Here is a 16,592-nt window from a genome sequence, read left to right as displayed (position 1 = left end):
ATCATTTCAAAAAAATTATATATATTCTTTGTCTCTGTTAAGTTATCTTCACTCTCTCTCTCTCTCTCTCTCTCTCTCTCTCTCTCTCTCTCTCTCTCTCTCTCTCTGCGTTCCCTGACTGATGTTTTTTAATTGAAAGTCTGTAGTCTGTAGTCTGTTCCTAATTTCAGATCTTGTTAATGCACTTAATAATGTATGGATATTCTAATTCAAATTTGGCTGCACCATTTTACAGTGTAAACACAATTGATCTTCTGTTAATTAAGTTTTAAACATCATTGATGGAATTCAGAATTAGTAGTGAATGTAAGACTGTTATCGGTGCCTCCCAATGCCATTCGATACATAAAATGGCACACTGATTAAGACACATTAAAACAACACCCACCCTCATGTTTTTCCATCAGATAGAAAATAGTTTATTCACAATAAGTGCAATAAAGGAGCACTGCCGCTTCAGCTGTTTTGTGAAGAGTTTAGACAGCCGTGATTACAGCAATGAGACTAAATCACATAATAAAACAGGACTGCGTTATAATGATAGTGATATAGGTGTACTACTGTGAAAAATATCACTTGTTGACAGCATTTGAAGTCCTCCTGTGATCTGGGAGAAAAAAATATATAATAACAGAAAAAAAACATAACAGAATATGACATTATTACAAATTGATAATAAATAATTTCTTTATGGGTAATATTTGATAAGATATAAGTGTAATTCAAGTGTAATTCATTTGCGATTAATTAAATTGAACAATCAGCCCATCATGTAATTAACTGTTGTAAAATTGTATTTGCTTGACAGCCCTAGATACATTTACTGAGAACAAATTTACAAATAGCTTACATGAAAAAATAGCAATAGTACGGTGGCCGAGAGAGCTCAACATGCTGCAACTTCAGAAAGAACTTATACACTTATTGAAGTGAGTATAAGGTTTATTTTATGAATCTTTGCAAATCACCTTTCCTAATAATGTGCTGGTTAGCAAGTTCCGTGGCTAAAGTAAACCGTCTCATGAGAACGGCTCGTCACCCAACGGAAGAGAGGGGCGGGTTGAGTAGAGCTCATTAGCATTTAAAGAGACATGCAACAAAACGACTTGCTGTGTGCAGAGCTGTTTTTGACAGGGTAAAAAGGGTGTTGCTTTACACTACGTTTGAGAAATTTTAACCAAAGTATGTTATAGACTTTTCATTAAGACCCTAAAGAATCATATCAACTTGTGGAAAATGGGCATCCGATGACCCTTTTAAAGTGGCATGAATGCATTTACACTGCAATTAGAATTGCATAAATAGTGCTATGAGATTAATGGGTTTTAATTAGGGGTGTGCCATATCATACCGTCCACGATAATACCGGTATAAATTTTTACATGACAAAAAATTGTCATATCGCGATATCAATGATATAGCGGCGCGATGACATATGGCAGATCTACGTTCCCTAGTACACACAACAACAACACCACACACCGATGTGTTCGACTTGAAGCAGCGCTGTGCGGACAGATCGTGTACGACATCAAAGTATCGCGAGAGTGGTTCTAGAGCATATTCGAGCGCACACTCTTACCGTCAAAAATAGGCGAGGCGCATATCTTTAGCTAAGCGGCGCAGAGAGCCGCTTCTGGGACGCTTCTGAAACATGCTGCGGCGCCGCTGGTGTAAACACAAGTATTGACTAGAGTGGCCGCGTCGGAGCCATAACGTGCCGCAGACGCGTGCAGTGTAAATTAGGGGTAAATAAGGGGTAAGTCCCTTTTGCAGTATTTTGACGTCATACACCGATCGGTCTGCTTCAAGTCGAACACACAGTTGCCGCTGCCACCTTATGACAATAGATTACACTTCGAATTAGGTAGTTTGTCATCAATGACAGTAGCTCATTGGAAAAGGATGAAAAATGCCCTTCTTTTTGTTTGCACTAATAAATGCTGCTGCCTGCCAGCTGCAATCACCAATAAAACGTTGTTCCATGTTTTTTTCTATATCGTCATAAATATCATTATCGCAAATATTCTTTTTTGTAATTAATCGCACCAGATGAATGTGTTAATGCAATAGCTCTAGCTTTACATGTGACAAAAGCGTGCATAAATTATGACTTGTCGGAGAATATATAATTTAAAAGTTTTTCTTGGTTTAAAGGTGCTGAATGTAGGATTGACACAGAGTGGTTGAACTAGGTATTGCAGTCCAAATTCAAAATATTGGAGAGAGTTTTTTTCACCCGGCCCCTCCTCCTCAGACTTGACGCACACGCAGGTTGCCAGGTTGACGACACCAACAGGAACGAGCGCACTTGACGATGAATGAGATGAAATACGCTCTGTTTTCCACCAACTGGCAACCCGGGGTGACGAAATACAATTGGGTAAACTGGCAGTGGGCGGGTTTCACAAACCAAAGACCGACATTCCGGCCCGGAACGCACATTTTCAAAGGAGAATAACTGACTGTAGCATTGTTTTTCAGATAAACAAGTATGTTAACTTAGCATGTTTCTTAAATATCTGCAAGCATATTGTGGTATTTTTATGCTTTAGTAGAGTCAAAAACGTACGTACAGCACCTTTAAGCATAAACTTCACTACATTTTATGCTTAAAACAAGAGAAAAAACTCAATTAAGATATATTCTCTGAAAATAAGTATAATATCTAATGCATTATTACTGTTCAAATAAATGAATCATGTTTAAAGAATGGCTAGATATTTTAACTGGAAAACAAGACAAAAATATTGATTAAGATCATTTTTTGTCTTAATTTAACTTCAGTTTGGTACTATATCACTGTGTGCAATCTCTAAGTAATACACAACAGAATGACCTCATCTCAGACACACACCCTCCCCTCACCCCGGACACACATAAATAAAGCTAAAGCCCAGACAGAGATTGAAACCAGAGCCTTAGCGATAACTCCCAGCCTCCCGTCTGTCTCCTCTTCTATCAAGACCTGAGAAGTTTAAAGGAGTTTAAAGGCAGACACCGGCAGACAGGAAGTTTTGCTGTGCTGCCAGGCTTCACCCAGAGAGATTATAGATGGAGATCCCCCCCTCCCAGCACCGCTGCGACTCCAGATGCCCCTGTGACCCCTTTAAAACCTTCTCTGGCTGCCAAGGCCCAGTGGCACTCTGAGCTCGGGCCACGGGGTTCCTCTAGCTGAGAGGGCACCATCTGTCCAGCCCTGCTTGGTATTCGTTCAGGAGCCGCTCCGACACGGCCCCTTCTCATCCAGTCACTTGTTGTGATGGCAGTTCTACCGCCCTGTCTGTGGTGTGAAATGCTTGTGCTGTGGCCAGACCCAATGTTGTGAAAAGGTCAATTGGCTGTGTCTGAATGCTGAAGACAGTCTCTTGTGTGTTCCTCTACCCCGTTCTTGCTCTATTTTTCTCATTAGTGCTAGTTTACCTGTGATTCTAGATGCTATTTAGATGCTTTTTTTAATCCTAAAATGTCTATTTATGTGACACATTGTTTCTATGTTTAGGTTGTTTAACTTGGAAATTTTTATTTTCTCATCCTTTTGTCATTCCAGACCTGTATGTTCTTCTTTAGAACATAACGGAAGAAAAAAAGCCATACTAAAACTGTTAGTACAATGACACTGGCAGATATAGTTCACCAAAAATGAAAATTGTCATTCTTTACTCACTCTTATGTCATTCCAAATCTGTATTAGATCATAAAAGAAGATATTTTGATCTTTGATGTTTTGAAAGTTTCAGTGATTTTTTTTCCTCACAGTGGAAGTTAAATGTTTGGTTCCCAATGTTCAACAATGATCTTCTTTTGTATGAGAAATGTAGTCTATTATTTTAAAAAATGTTTGTCAAATGTCTAATTTGTGAGATAAAATCATTCACTCTGTTCATTAATTCTTTCAGACTCAAAAGAATGATTTGTTAAATCAGACTGATCTGGTTCTCAAGTTCAACTCACTGATTTAAACGCAGGAATTAACAGTTCACAGGAGGGTAAGATTTTCAGTGAATATTGTCTTAAACTTTCCTCAAGCAAATTTATCGTATGACTTCAGAAAACTTTGAATATGGCATTAGAGTCACATGGACTACTTCTGCAGTGGGAGAATAGGCGACATGCACTTACATTTTTTTCGACGTTGTAAATAAAGCAAATTACTATACTCTTTCAATCTTTCTACTTTCTACAAAATGTCACATCTAACTCAATGTTACTTGCCTTGTGAGTGAATATCGTTTCTACACCATTTTTAAAGAACTGTTCACCCAATATGGTTCTTCTATGGCATCACTGCAAAAGCCCGTTTTGGAAACTTTTTAAAAGTGGTATCTTGTCTATTCTCCCTCATTCTTCGGATTTATTAAGAATTATTCTCTCATATTTTGCCATTAGATTTTTAAGACAGAAAATTATCAAATCACATAGAGCACCAAGGATAACTTAACTATAACCTAAACCGATGCATTGTGTTTTGGTTTAAAAGAACATCAAATCATCTGCATGTTCAGATTGTGTCTATTTATGCAGCAAATTACAAGGTGACATAATCAAAGTATTTAGATCTCTTGAGACTGAAATGTACTTCCTATGTGAGGGACTGAATCTCATTTTCACATTGTTCTTTTTTTAAAAATAATTTTCGTGTGTGATATCACCATTGCTTCACAAAATATTATTTTTAGCTTAGCTGTTCGAGAGAATATACAGATGAAACGCACACAGAGAAAGATAGCCTTCTGGCATTCACTCAATTTTTTAATGGAATATAAAACATATTTACTGCCTACAGCTTTCTGTACTGATACTTTTAGAAATGCAAGTCATTATTGCATTACACAGGAACAAAATTATGGTGTTTTGTTATGATGGCCAGGATTTGCACTGCTGTTTTTTCCAGTCTCAACCATGCACAAAAAAACCCTTGCAAAAAGCAAAAAGGTCAGATATTAGACCGAGTATGACAGGCCTGATGGAAGTTTCAGGCAGCTGACAGTCTGACTGTCACTTTCCCTATCAGGCCAGTGCTGTGATGTTACTATGTCTCATGTTTGTTGAATATGTACATGGGTTTTTATATGTCTTGCAATCATTCTGGGCAAAAGCTTTTTATAAGGTTTTAAACTTTGCTGAGTATGTAAAGAAGTCACCAAAGTGGCAAAATTGTAGGAATAGATACCTTTCTCTCTGCACTAGTTACAAAGAGTTGAAAAAATCATTAGTATATTAAAGGGGTCATATGATGCTTTTTTAAAGATCATTATTTTGTGTATTTGGTATAACAGAATATGTTGACATGCTTTAATCCGCCTCTCTCTACAAAGTTTTCTACAAAGTCCCTCCTTCCGACAAGCGCAGTCTGCTCTGATTGGCCAGCTGACCATTGTGATTGGCCGAACACTGCAAGCACTCGTCGGAAATGTAACGCCCCTTACCATAATCGCAAGCTTCAGCTTTCAAAATAAATGTAAAGACAGAGCCCGAAAGGGGAACAGAGTCGCATGACAGACACAGTGATGAAGCTGGTATGTGTTTGCAGTACACAAGCCACGGTTAAGACAGCTGACTCCACTGTGATGTGACCCCCTCTCTCTCTCTCTCGCTCTCTCTTGCTCTCGTTCTCTCTCTCTCTCTTGCTCTCTCTCTCTCGCTCGCTCGCGCACACACACACACGATGCGCAAAACTCCGCATTTGAACAGTCAATAGCAAATACTTAAACTAATAACAAAACAGTAGCTGATTCAGAAGCGCCAGATTGTCATAGCAAAGTCAGAATTACCTCCTCTCCTAGGTTCACGAAACGGGCGTCCATAAAATGCTGTTCTGTTGTAAGTAATCTTAAAGATTCCTAAATGCATCTACTTCCGGAAGGCCAAATAAAGTGCTTTTGCTTTCGCCTAGAAACACACAGTGTCTCCCTGACATGCTGCTTCAACACTAACTGCAGTTACTGAAACTACGCCTTCTTTCTCTGCGTGAACATTTGGGCGGCATTATTTCCTTCAAGATATCCTTTAAGATATGCCACTGTATTCCAGCAAAAGTGTTTATGAATTTACAGAAGATATACACATACTTACTGTTCTGAAGTTTGGGGTTGTTTTTTCTTTTTTCATTTTTAGAATTCTCTTACATTTAAGGCTGCATTTATTTTGATTAAATATAGAGTAATATTGTGAAATATTATAGCAATTATTGCAAAAATAACTATTTTCTGTTTTAATGTTTTTCCAAATAATGTAACTTATTCCTGTGATGGCAAAGCAAAATTTTCAGCTGGCATTACTGCAGTCTTTAGTGTCATATCATCCTTAAGAAATCATTCTGATATGCTGATTTGGTGCAAGAAACATTTCTTATTATAAAAGTTAATTCATTATCAACAGTTGTGTTGCTTAATATTTTTGTTGAAATATTAGGTCAGGATTATTTGATCAACATAAAGTTCAAAAGAACAGCATTTATACACTTATAGCACTTCATGTTGTTAATTACAACAAATGTAATATATTTTCTTCTTTGTATTTTTTTATATCAGTATGATACATATGGTTGTCCTACTTAAATCAATTTGCTAAACCAGTTAGGTCAAAATAATCTCAAAGTAATCAAAAAGTAGTCTGATTATATTACCTAAAATGTGTAATGGATTACGATTTTTGTCATGTAATTTGTAATCAGTAACGGATTACAATTTGTAAGTAATCTACCCAGCTCTCTCGCTTTTATATGTTTTCAGTAGTATGTAAATATATCTTATTGACACATTTGTGTGTGTTGAAAAAATAATTTTAATATACTATTTATATATATTTTTTATTTTAAATATAATTTATAATTTTTTTCAATGGCAGACCACAAGTACAAATCTAAACTACAAGCCCATCAAACTGACTAATAACATTTTCTTCAGTCATAAAGCAAAGTTTTTTTTTTAATTATTATAACAGCACAAGATAATTGTTTAGTCCAACAGCAGTACAAGGTCATGAGGAGAAATTCCAGTAAATAATAGTCTCTCATTCTTGCTGTCTCACTCTCTCACTTTGCTGCTCTAACCTTGAGGTGTATAACCAGGTGCAGTTAGTTCTATGCATTACCGCTGTGTGCTGAATGAAGCAACGCCGCTGAATTAACTAACAGAGGGCACATTGACACTTTTAATGTATTTTTAGCCCTTAGTTTCATGCTGGGTTTCAATTAATGGCCGTACTATGAGGCACCTTTCTCGACTGGGCACAGCCACTGAAAAAATCTAAAAATGACCTGATTATTACCCTCTTAATTTGAATGATAATTAGCGTTTCATTCTTTTTTTCCCCTTTAATTGTCCTCCCATAAGGGGGTTGATTGAGATTTACACCAGGGGACTTGTACCTTTCTCGCTGCAAAGGTTACACAAATCAAATACATCAGAGAAGGACAATATTGTTGTGGACTGTAAAAAAAAAATACATTTTTTGAGTATAAATCGCAGGCTTTTACTGACTGGAACAATTTTCAAGCAGTAAACCTCCTCACCAGCAGGAAGCGCTACTGCCGTATATACACTTATGTTTAATAAAACATTTGAAAACATGGATAGAGGAAGAACAAGAATATCCAGCTAAAGATAATCTGAGTTTATGCATGTTAAGTGCTTTCTAGGCTCTACTGATTTAAGTGGAATTTATGTTAAGTCTTGGTAAGAAGATTTCCAAGATTGTGTCTAATCTATGGCCTGTTTAATTTAAGACAGTCTGCAAATCTTTCATTAACCCTCAACTAATGTTATACAGATGTTTAGCTATGGCAACTTTCTTTAAAAACTAATGTTTTTCTTACATGCAAGTTCTCAGAAGAAAATCTTAAAAGTAAATTGAGGCAAAAGTGAATATTGATAATCTTGTACCCTTGCCTTTTCCTTGCCTGTTCAAATAAGTTTTGCTTTAAAATGAAGCTTATAATGTAGTTTATATGCTTATATGTTTGTCTCGGATTCAAAAACACTTTTATCAGTGGGCGCAATTCATTCACTGAATCTTGGTCTTTATATGTAAATCATATATTGAATAACCATGGTTTGATTTTTTCACCCATGCTAACATATTCACCGTGCTAGGATGTGAAAATAACTCATCCACACTCTACAGTTACAGTCCAGTAGGGACGTGGTTATTTATATCCATTCCTTTCCCCGAAACAGAAATTCACTGTGGCAGTGATGTGATGCAGGTCCACTCACACTTCATGAACAGCTTGAAGGGTCATCGTCTCGTCCCCGTAGCTTCCATCTTCCTCTTGATTAATAAACCTGATTGTGCTGGAGTGTGCTACAGTAATCAGCAATGACACACTGCAAACCATGAGACACTCCAGGCACTTTGACTTCATTAATCTATCTCTTTTAAATCTGCCCAGAACCTTCCGTGCAGTTCCTGGGTTCATCTTTCATCCTCGATATAGGGAAGTATGCCAGACCTGTTTGGTTCTGCTCTACTGGATGCGTACTGCTTGTTTAGGGTGGTTAAATTCTTCTCTCATATTTTGGGAGAATGGATGAAAATATTATATGGTCAATAAAAGTATGATGGGCAATATGGAGAAGGCAGAGTGTAAGGGGTCAACGTCTGGCTGGTTAACTTACTCCATTATTTATTGTTATAATATAATATAAAAAAAAAATTGAAATGGCGTTTTATATGGTTCTGCTCTACTGGATGCGTACTGCTTGTTTAGGGTGGTTAAATTCTTCTCTCATATTTTGGGAGAATGGATGAAAATATTATATGGTCAATAAAAGTATGATGGGCAATATGGAGAAGGCAGAGTGTAAGGGGTCAACGTCTGGCTGGTTAACTTACTCCATTATTTATTGTTATAATATAATATTAAAAAAAAATTGAAATGGCGTTTTATACATCATCTGAAAGCTGAATAAATAAACTTTCTATTGATGTATGGTTTGTTAGGATAGGACAATTTGTGTCCGAGATACAACTATTTGAATATCTGGAATCTGAGGGTGCAAAAAAAATCTAAATACTGAGAAAATCGCCTTTAAAGTTGTCCAAATGAAGTTCTTAGCAATGCATATTATTAATCAAAAATTAAGTTTTGATGTATTTATGGTAGGAAATTTACAAAATATCTTCATGGAACATGATCTTTACTTAATATCCTAATGATTTTTGGCATAAAAGAAAAATTGATAATTTTGACAATGTTTTTTTGGCTATTGCTACAAATATACCCCAGCGACTTAAGACTGGTTTTGTGCTCCAGAGTCACATATTTAATTATACAGTATTATTTATTATTATTATTATTAGTAGTAGTAGTAGTAGTAGTAGTATTGGTATTATTATTATTATTATTATTATTGATTATAGTAAATATATGTTTATCAGAGCCCAATTTTCTAACAATTATTTTTGTCTTATTTTCCAGTTAAAACAGCCTTTAAATCTAAAATTCCTTGAAACCAGATATATTTACTTTTACTTACTTTTAAAATTATTTTAGAATAAAGAATACACATTTTAAATGGGTTCTTCTCTTCTCTACAAAAATTATTTCAAAATTGTTTAATTCGTCTTTTTTTAAGTTCATCTTAAGTAAAAATCCAAAAACCAAAAACAAATTAGTCATTTGTTGAAAACATTAAGGCTTGTTTTCAGAAAATGTATGGTATGTTTGCTTTTACTGCAATGGCAGACTTCTTCGATTTTAAAATAAACAAGTAAAAAAAAAAGTATGCATTAAGACAAATTACACCTTCAAGATGCAATCTATTAAAACGATCATTTTTAATATAGAAGATAGGATTTTAGATAATTTTACTTAAGATTCTTTTACTTTTTTAAGGACACATTTCATTATGTTCATTATGGTATGTACTGTAAAAATGATTGGATTTTTAACAATAAAATTACAATATATGTTAAAATTAAAATATGTTCCCAAGCCTACAGTAAAAAAAACTGTAATAGCTCTAACAGGACGTTTCATGTAATTTTACAGTAAAATACTGTTAAAAGTAAAATATTTGGTATTAAAAATAATCATAATTTGCAATGAAAAATGTAAATTGACATTCCCATAATTCCCTGCATGACGCTTCTCTTTTGATGTTTTTTTATTGCAGCATTTCTGCTGCCTTTCCCATCATAGCTTAGAATGAGGTTTGGGACTATTTGCTTCCTTGTGGTGCAATCGGCCAGTCAGCTTTGTCATGATGTCCTTTTTGATCTGCAAATGATGCAAACCAGATTCAAGCTTGCATTAGAGTATGTGCACTAAGCACTTGATCAATTCCCTGACACTTTTATCTTTTTTCTACTCTTGTTGTTGTTATTGTACATTAATTAAAGACAGAATTTATGAGCTAATATCCCTGCCCAAACCACAGAACTTTTAACTGCATACAAAACAGCTGAACCATAGTAAATGCCATGCTATTTCTCAACATCATGATTGTTTTTTGCTGATGAAATACAGGAAGAGTCGAAAAATTCTATTACAAAGAAGAACTGCAAAGTGCATCTATTAGATTTCCATTCTCAAGTACAGTGAAGTCTGGTCACGGCACATTTCCCCTCCCACAGCTGTGTGTGTATCTGTCACAGCCGCTCTCTGTGCTCTAAGATCTAACCTGGGAAGACAAACACATGCCTAGTAATTGCCTACCAGACGGTGTGGTGTTTAGCCCAGCGCCCCATGTGCTCATTTCCAGCATATGCGGCAGGCTTTGCCCTCTCGTTTCATTGTCATTCCTCTTCGCGTTATCCATCCATGCATTCTTTTCCCTTCACATCCATGTATCCATCCATCCATGAATCCATACAGCTAAAACAACCCACCCCCCGCTTCCCAAACCCCTCTCAACCCAGGTGCCCTCACTCTTCTGTGGCGCTGACTCCCATTGGGTGATGCTGTCATCTGTAATGACAGTGAGCTCTGGAGCTGCACCGCTTGTGTGTTTGTATGGAGAAACAGCTTGCATAAAGCTTTTTTTTTTTAGCCTATAACCTGCTGTACAAACAGGCTCTTGGGCTAGATGAACCGTCTGCACTTTTCATTGTAACGCCTCAGGAACTGGCCACTTAATATAAAGTGTAACATTCTGGACACCAACCACAATTTATATGTAAAGCCTAACTTACTGGCCGTTGCTGTGTAACATCAGAGTAATTACATGGTAAATCCATAGAAATTGTTTACTTCATATAAAGTGTAACACTTTTTTTTTTTTTTACCAAAAAGTGCTGTTAGTCCTGTTACACATTTGTACTTTCATTACCAAAAAGTGTTGTTACCAATGTCCTGTTACACATTTGTATTTACACATACCATTCAGTGGGTTGTTACATATGTGTAGTTACACAAACATTACAGCTGTAGATACTATGTACCAATGTGTACTTACACTGTGGTTACATACTATGTACACATCTAGTTACTATGTAAGTACACAGGTATTAGGGCCACTTAATATAAAGTGGGACCCAAACGTTATATAATGTTTCACATCATTAATAATATATTAAAATAGCTAAACATATGAGACAATGTGCTTGTAAATGTCTACTAATGAACTTATGGAGCATTACATAATGTAAAAAAAAACAAAAAACCTTTAGTTAATGTAAATTAAAATGCTTACAAATGTTCGATCCATATATGATCATGCACTTTATACAAATTTACATATAATTTTAATTGCACTTTATCATTTTTATCAATAAATCATTAACATACATTTTATAACAAACAAATATAATGCTTATTATATGTATATGGTTTAAATGGCTAGAAATATGATATAAAATGCTTGTAAATGTTATTATAAAGTGTTACCATGCATGGCTTCAAAAATGACAAAAATAAATAAATAAAAGCAGCATTAAAGTGGTACATATTACTATGTTAATCTTCTAAACAAATATTATAATGTGAATGTTTATTTATTTATACATACTGTATATACAATAAACCTGTTGATCTAGTTCAGGGGTGGCGAACGTCGGTCCTGGAGAGCCGCAGCCCTGCAGAGTTTTGCTTCAACCCTAATCAAACACACCTGAACAAGCTAATCAAGGTCTGAACGGTTATTAGGAAGCTACAGGCAGGTGAGTTTTAATTAGGGTTGGAGCTGAACTCTGCAGGGCTGCGGCTCTCCAGGACCGGAGTTCGCCACCCCTGATCTAGTTCATAAAACTAGCTTGAATGAAAATTGGATTATCAGTGAAAATGGCATTTTGTCCCATTTCTCGCATGAAGTTATTGCATGGCTTCAGGAGACCTGTAATATAACCTGCAAATCATATGGACTACTTTTAATTATGGTGCTTCACTTTTTACATGTTTTACAGTGTTCCACAAAAGAATCATATGTCATATGGGTTTGTGAGTAAATTGTAACAGAATGATCGTTGTGTGTTATCTAATATCCTTTAAGATCTCTAAGAAGTGTGTAGATACAAAGGCTTCTGTTAGTGCAATTTATAAAAAACAATTTAAAAATGCAATTTAAAATGTCACTGCATGACATTTCGCATCAGACCTCAAGGATCACATTCAATTAATTTCAATATACTGTAGTCTAGTTTAATCTTTATAGTCGTACAGGGTTGGACAAAAAGCAAAGTTAGCAAAGGGGATAACTATGCCCAAAGAGCCCTGCGTACTGACATCTTCCCCAATAATAACACACAAAATACTTTTACATTATAGTATTTTACATAATAACTGTGAAGTACTGATGCACCTGTAACTGTTGCAATATTGTGTTATCTATCTAAAGTGACAGACTGTGTTCCAAACAAATTTTCCTCTCTGACCCCTGGGGTAAACTTTATTGCGATTGTTATGAATTTCTCCTTGAGTGTTGGGCCTGTACTGTGTGAGGGGCATCAAAAACTTGAGCTGTCTACCTGAGTACAGGGGCGTGGGAAGATGCTTTCGCTTGGGGGTGCTGTGTGTGTCTGTGTTTTATGAATTTCTCCTTGAGTGTTGGGCCTGTACTGTGTGAGGGGCATCAAAAACTTGAGCTGTCTACCTGGTGTCACGTGTTCATGAGGATTAGGCTAATCATCCCATATAGAAATAAAGATAAACATGGGTTTATTACAGCCCACTTACAATTTACATTTCAGAGATCATTACAAATAAATTATTAAATGTTAAAACTGAATACATATCAATGAACAAACTTGGCGTTGCATTTGCAACCATGTGAAAACGGGGTGCTGCAGCCCCCCAGCACCCCTACTTCCCGCGTCCCTGCCTGAGTAACATTTTTAGGCATCCCAGGCACATTCCTGACACAAAACGCTGTTCAAAACTGTGGGCAGCAAAATTTAATGAAGCCGATTTTAATGATTTCATTGGTCAATCACAGAGCTGATACCCCACATAATGCTGAAACAATTATAGCCTTAACCTCAGTAATGCTAATAGATAGTAATGCTAACAGATAGCATTACTGATTGTTGAGATCAGATCTATTCATTATTCTTCTCAACTCTGAACTCTGAATCACACACTAGAATCAACTGTAAACATAGTTGATTCTCTTGTGAGAACTGTATGGCAATTGATAGACCAGTGTTGTTACCTTTTAAGAGCGCTTCAAATAAGATGTTAATTTTTGGTTAGTAGCCTACCTTAAAAGGCACTCAAAATGAAGAAGACACTGAGGCAGCTCACTAAGACAGAGCTAAAATTTCGGTATAATTCCTCTCTTCATCTACTCATCGTTTCTTTCATCCATTCTCTCTCTGTCTCTCTCTATTTTTCTAGTGTCATCTTTAATCCTCTCAGCAGAGGCCTTCTGATGATGAGGCTAGTATATGGAAATGAGGAGGGTCGGCGGCAGGCTGGTAACCAGACCCCGCTGTAATAAGGATGAAGAATGACAATTTGAATTTGGAGATTAATGGATTATCTGGAAAGGGCTTGTCACAGTGCCACAGCCAATGACCTTTTCAGATTGACGGATGACTCCATTTTACCTGAACGAATTCTCTGGTTCAAGGGACGGTATGGCCACTCTCTCTTCCCTTTTGATCTGAGATTGAGAAAAGCTTATTGGCATGTATTGGAATGTCGGAGTGAACTGTGAAAAGATAGATTTTTTGGCACTATATCAGCCATAAAGTTCGACATAAGGAGACGGTATTGTTTTATCCACTGCTAGAATTTCACAGAAAGGTCAGTAGTCAGTACCCAAAGGCTGTACATGATACTTGTGCAACGTTTACGTTGACTATTGCTTTGCGTGACTGAAAAGAAGAGACAATATAAGGAGGAAGAGACAGACAGAAAGAGCCAATCCCTTGTTGGATGGCTTGTTTACTCTCTAGCATGCGTTGGAAAAACAATTCAAATTACTATTTATTTTTTTATTTTTTGCATGGTTTAAGCTGAAGAAACTGAAATGACCATTTTTTTTGCCAAGATTGTTATCTTAAAGGGGCTTTGCGATAGGTCCTACAGAATTATAAAAAAGAGAAATTAAATCAAATAAACCTGGGATTGAACGTCTACAGTATTTCTATTTTATGCATGTATAGTTAATTGCTATGAGTCCTCAACATGAAGTGGCTCTACGTCTTATTTCTTTTAACAAGACACTCTAACAATCTAATGGCTTAATTCCTCACAAAAAGAAGTGCCTGAAGGTTAAACTTACATGAAACAACTGAATATCTATCACACAAGGGACATGAATATGCATACAGTAAGTGGAGGACTTGATACATTCCAGAGCTGATATTGTTTCAATGAGGTATTCAGATGTGCCTGTTATTCGTGCAACATCTATTTACATATTTTTCCAGAGGTCCTACATTTAATCACAGCCTATGGCCTTGTGTTTGATGTGCACTGTAAGGAATATGTTTTCTTAAAGTAAAAATGAAAAATGGTAAGAGGTGAATGTTGAGGAGAGTGTTACTTGTTTTCTGAGGTATCATCCTTTGAAAAGGCTTAAGAGTTAGTCTCTCTGTAGCTGTTTTTCAAGGTTTTTAGCCACTTAAACATCAAATGATGCTGAAAGCTGTTTGAGATTTGCATGCTATTTGTGTGTGACTGAGAAAGAACAATAACTTGAGACTGTGAGTGTGCATGTTTATGTACTCTTTGAAAGCATTTTTTTTATTATTTAGCAGTATATGAGCTACAGTATAGTCTCACCTAAAATACAACCACAGTCTGTTCGCTGACAAGCTAATGCACATTCCACACAAAAGTGATGCTTGAAGGAATAGTTCACTGAAATAATCATTTACTTATACTCAAGTTGTTACAAATATTGTGTGTTTGAGTGGTCCAGACGCTACAAACTTGTATGAGTTTCTTTCTTCTGTTGAACACAAAAAAAATATTTATTTTTCAACTGTAAACAGTATTTATGAATCTTTCTTAACTTTAGTTAATACAAATTCAACTGCTCATTGTTAGTTCACGTCAGCTGAGGTCCATGAAAATATTATGAGATTTAACTTTTTATTTTATTAGTAAATGTGATTTTATCTTACAATTAAAGTACTGTAAGATAACTTGTGAATTCTTTAGAAGTATTTTTCATTGATGGTTCATGTTAACTAATGTTAACTAATGGAACTGTCTTGTAAAGTAACAAATAATCACTAGATATGGCAAACCTTGCTAAATTATAGTGACATCAAGAAAGATTCAAGAGTTTTGCTTTGAAATTCAGAAGTGATCAAGTCAAGAATCACATAATTAGTATAAATATATCCGATATTCATGCTGTAATATGATAAATACTGTTGTCATATCATTTTTGTTCATGCTAAACATTCATTCTGACTCATACATGTACCTGCACACATTGGGCTTCAGTTATATCTTTGTTGCCCGAGCGATTCTGTAATTGTTCTTTAACAAGCCAGATCAATGGGCATTTATAGCAGCAGTTAATGCAGACAGGTCTTATGTTTTAATAGTTGTGGACTGGGAAGCAGAAGATGAGATGAATCACACTGAGGCTGTAAACGCCACTCACTTCCTCACAGACTCCTGCAGTTTCGATGGTTAGCGCTTATGCTAATTAAGAATGCAGTATGACAGTGTTTAATGTGATGCCTGAATCCATGGTACGAGGGTGAATTCCTTTAGTTAGCTGTCTCTTTGCTGTAATGGACAACTTGACATGGTGTTTAAACACTAATCCAGTAGGTTCTCTCTCAATTATGTGTATATTTTTACTCTTGCGTATTACAATTTGTGGTGTCACTCAGTGTAAACAAAGACACATTATTCAGATATGACTCAGTGGACGCAGGCTGTAGCACGTCTTACGCAGTGCTATCGTAGAAACACACAAACGCATTAGCCGTGTTTCCACCTTAAATGTCTCGTAAAGGTCACGTTCAGTATTTGAATAAGCCATCAAGCCCAGCACAGCTGTAATAAGGGCAAGTCGGGATTATTTTGGGTGGAAGGAAATCACACCTAAGAAACCAATTTCAAGTCACCCGCTCGGCACTAATAAGGCAGGAAGAGGTTTTTCTAAAACTTTAAAGGTGAAATATGACCCCCCCCCAAAAATACAGTAAAAAAATGTGCTATTGTGAAATATTAATACAAA

The 16,592-nt window shown here is 36.0% G+C and overlaps 1 long non-coding RNA gene across 1 annotated transcript in view; it reads left to right on the top strand.

Annotated features, from left to right (window-relative positions):
* Window positions 1-14,395, top strand: part of LOC107602610 (uncharacterized) — a 106,195-nt gene extending 91,800 nt beyond the window's left edge. The window contains exon 3 of the long non-coding RNA XR_001611058.1: window positions 13,778-14,395. This is a non-coding gene — a long non-coding RNA (uncharacterized lncRNA). The remainder of the gene's footprint in view (window positions 1-13,777) is intronic.
* Window positions 14,396-16,592: the final 2,197 nt, after the last annotated feature.

Source organism: Sinocyclocheilus grahami, unplaced genomic scaffold (genome assembly GCF_001515645.1).
Source record: "Sinocyclocheilus grahami isolate Dianchi unplaced genomic scaffold, SAMN03320097.WGS_v1.1 scaffold331.1, whole genome shotgun sequence".
In the NCBI taxonomy this organism is placed as follows: Eukaryota; Metazoa; Chordata; class Actinopteri; order Cypriniformes; family Cyprinidae; genus Sinocyclocheilus; species Sinocyclocheilus grahami.
Note: the sequence above shows the minus strand (reverse complement) of the source record. Positions and strands in the feature narration are given on the sequence as shown.